Raw genomic sequence first — 4,597 nt, 5'->3', positions numbered from 1 at the left:
TAAAAGTACTTTTTGATCTTCATCCTTAATACACTCAGACATAATATCCTCTGACAAAAAAAATTACAACACAATGGACATAAATTTTTTAAAAACTAATATTTCTTTCTCAAAACTCAAAATTAAAGGAAGATTTCCAAGTCTCTTAATGAATATAAGTTTTGTAAGATTATATACATACTCTATTTTGTATGAGCATATATTTTTCCTGGACCTACACAACTTTCATTCTCTTGCCCACAAGCACAACACCCAAGATCGCATATAGTGAGCAAGATATAGAAGAAATCAAATAAATTTAACTAAGAAGGAATATAAAAGCATGTTACCTGAGTAAAATAATGTATCAAACCTAAGCCCTAAATATCCTTCACAAGGTTACTTGATTATGATCTTAATATTTTGATTACTTACAAGAAAGGTACAAATACTTATACAAAATACTTAATTAGTGAGTATACTTTTTAATGACAACTCATCTCCTCAATTTCATGTCTATAATAAATCCTTTTAGTATGGGCATTCCCAATAGCATTTATCAAGCATTGAAAACACATAGAATGGAGATATATCACCTATAAAGAAATAAGACACCAAAATAGAATGACATTCGGAAGCTCTAGATACTGCCAAAGAGAAAGGAACCTTCTGGGTGCAAATGCATTTTAATACCAAATACAAGATTGATGGAGGCGTTGAAAGGTATAAAACTAAACTAGTTGCAAAAAGGCACTCAAACTTACGGGAATAATTATCAATAAACATTTGCACCAATTGCTAATATTAGTTCAATCTAGGTTATTCTCTCTCTTGCAACTAATGTAGAATTGACTTCTTCATTAATTAGATGTCAAAAATACCTTCCTCATTAAGATATATATATATATGACCTGAATTTGATATAGTGACAATAAATATAATATTTACAAACTTGAGAAATCATGATATGGTCTAAAACAATCACCAAGGGCCTAATTTGATAGATTTACTACTCCAATTAAAAGGCACATATACTATTAAGTACATGATGATCACAATTTATTTCTTAAGAAATCATCTATAGGTAAAATCACAATTCATATTGTCTATATTGATGATATTATCACAATTGGTAACAATGAAGAAGAAATCAGTACACTAAAAAGAATTTTGACAATTAATTTGAAATAAAAAATTTCGTAGCATTAAATAATTTCCTTGATATAAAAATTACAAGATCAAGGAACACTATAGTAGTATCTCAGCAAAAATATACCCTAGACCTTCTAGGAAAATAAGTATGATGGGAATCAAGCTTGCAAATACCCCCAATGGATCATATCAACAAAATCGGGTCTAAATGTTATGCTCCTTAGATGGGCACAAAAAGGTACCAACAACTAGTGGAAAACTCATCTACGTCTCCCATGTTAGGCATGACATCTACTTTTTGTTAGTTCTATTAGTCAATTTATGAATGCCCACATTAACAAACTTCGTAATGCAATTTATAACATAATAAAGTATCTTAAAGAGTCATCAATAAAAAACTATTCTTTGAGAAAGGAGCAAATATAAGTATTGAAATCTTTATTTATTATGATTAAAAAGGATCTATGACTGATCGTAAGTCCAGCTCTAGCTATTGCTTATTTATATAAGAAAATTTAGTCACTTCATACGATTGTTGCTAAGAGTAATGTTGAAGCTAAACTAAAAAATCTTGGCTCATAGAATATGTGAAGAAATGTGACTTAAAAGACTTCTGAAAGACTTAATGATTCACATTATAGAACAAATGATGATAAGGTGTGACAACCAAGTTACAATTGGCTTTTTTCTAAAGATCCAATCAACCATGATATGGCTGAACGTATCAATATTAATATAAACTTTATCAAAGAAAAGATTGAATAAGAAATAATCAAAGTTATCTATATAGACATGCATTTCACTTATAAATTGTAGTAAAAACTTTAAAAAGAATCGTTCATGCAATTCCAATAGATGGTTGACAATTTGAGTTTTGAATCAGATTTCATTAAAAACACTTTGCACAAAGTCAATTTTTTACATGATTAGATGTTAATAATAATAATTGCATAAACACTTATGAACTGCAACTGAGAAAAAAGGATAAGCATGAATCTTACCACAAAATAGTAAAATAAACCCTGTAAACTTTTATAAAAATGGGTACATCATGCACAGACATTCAAAAATCCTGTAGTGAAAGGGTAAGCTACCCGTCGTGTCAATGGGCTCCATAGTCTGGTTGCTACTAGAATAAGTTTCTCTTTCATGAACACTGCTAATGACTACAAAAAACTAGTTTATGTACCTAATTGTGTCCTTGAAAATATGTTGACTAATTTCACAAAAGCACTAAAAATAAAAAACCTTAGCTGGTAAGTAGTAGTAATATAGAAACATATGTTTCTTTTGAGAGTAAAGCTTCACTCAGTGAGTTGAATCTAAGAAGTATGCGATTTTATGGATTCTTGTGCATTGTATATCTGGATGCTTAGTAGATGTTTACACAGCTTAACAAAAATAGGGAATGAGTGCATATATGCCAATGTGATGCACTGGAATTTAGAAAATCCTATATATATTTAGGTTTGTTTGGGAAGTAGAACTTTATTCTTCTGTCAAAATTACATTGGTACATCCATCATGCAGAAACGTGTTCAAATTATCTAGTAATTATTAATTCATACATATTCTTTTTTTTTTTACATAAAAAAATAAAGTATAGCCGGTTGGAATCCAAATAAAGCACTGATGAGTTCCTATCTAATTTTCTTAGAAAATTGTGCTGTATAAAATAAAGCTCAAGCTAAACTTCTCAAGATAAGCATTCAGCTTGCTATATAATGATTTATACTCACTTTAAAATTATTGAAACAAAAAATCTTTAAAGAGTAAAATATTGATAGGAAATGCTTGAGTTTGCAAATAACCCTAAGGTAATACTTGAGTTCACAAGTAATCCTATTAATATTTGGAGATAAAATAGCAGAAATCTACTGAATTCAGAGAGAAAACAACAAATAAAGATGCAGAAATTTCAGATAATTAGGAGCAAACACAAGCAAACTTCTTCTACTCAATCAAAAGACAAGAAAAAAATAAATGATACAAGTTAATTTAATTCAAGAGGAAGAAACAGCTCTCCAAAATCTCTAGCCAAGCATAGAGCCCAAAGGAACAAATCATAGATCTCAAATTTTCTTCAAACTCAAGATGAAACCCTAATCCCTAATTCTCCTTAAGCCCCTAATTAACTCTAAAGGAGAAATAAAAAATCCCTAAACAACCCCTCCTTTCAAAATTTCCCTCCAAACAGTTGATTTAATTCAAGTTAGGGCCAATATCGACTCCCCCCCTGGTTCCGCCCCTTGTGGGGCCGCATGGTGTAAAACAGGACTGGTCCAGCCAACCCCTCCTGGGATGGCCTAACAAATATCTAAAAGTTGCTTTGAGATTTTTTTTTAAAAAATTACTTGTTTTCAAAAAAAAAAAAAAAAAAAGATACTAACCAAATATATTCATTAATAAAAAAAGGAAAAAGTGATGCCAAATAAGCCCTAGGAAAATCATGCAATTTCAATTCTAAAATAGCAATTACTTTATGATAACATAACAACAAAAGTTTGAAGTCCATACCTTAGCATTACATAGTAAGAAAAAAGTCCCTCATCATTGGTAGGTTATTCTTCTTTTGCCATAAGATTGCATAAGCAATGTTAACATTCCTTTTATCCTAAACCCTTGGGTTAGAGGGGTTGACTTAGTCAAATTAACCAAGCCAGACCCCAAGACCACCACCTTTGTGTTCAATGGGTCAAACCAAGTCTGCTGAGCCCAGACCCAGGCCTTGGGTCAACCTGGGTTGACCCAAATTGACCCATACCCTCTCCATTTGGTTTAAAATTCAATTCCAACATTTCTTGGCTCAATTCTTTCTTCCCCTGGACTCAGTTGGTCAGACCCAACCTATTAGGCCCAGACCCCTGCCCTGGGTCAACATGGTTGATCAGGTCAACCCAAATTGACCAAAATCACCTTTACTTGATTTCAAATCTCTTATAGTGCTCTCTTGGCTCAAATCTCACCTCCCATGGACCCAATGGGTCAGATCCAACCTATTGGGCCCATACCCTTGCCTTGGGTCAACCTGGTTGACCAGGTCAACCCAGGTTGACCCATTTAGCCCATTCATGGATACTTTATTGCTAAAAAAGTGGAGAGCTTTGAATTAAAAAATTATTCCTTAGACTCTATTTATAGATGGGAGTAGAGGCAGTACTAAGGTAAAATAATTATATTAAAAGGTAAGTACTGAAAGTGCTTTGATGGCACTAGAAAGTTCGTTAGGGATGTTAGGCCCTTAAGAACTGGCCCGAGGCTAATTAAGAGAGAGGTGAATTGGTTGTTAAAAATGTTTTAAAACAAAACTACAAACCAAAACACCACAAAGAAAACCAAATGTGGAAATTAAAATGCGGAAGTAATAAAGAAAGAACACACCGGATTTATAGTGGTTTGGTCAAACCTTGACCTACGTTCACTCCTTGGAGGCACCCTCCAAGTATTGCACTAAACTAAGTGTCTC

The sequence above is a fragment of the Dendrobium catenatum genome, unplaced genomic scaffold (genome assembly GCF_001605985.2).
Source record: "Dendrobium catenatum unplaced genomic scaffold, ASM160598v2 fragScaff_scaffold_980, whole genome shotgun sequence".
NCBI lineage: Eukaryota > Viridiplantae > Streptophyta > Magnoliopsida > Asparagales > Orchidaceae > Dendrobium > Dendrobium catenatum.
This window is presented reverse-complemented; position numbering follows the sequence as displayed.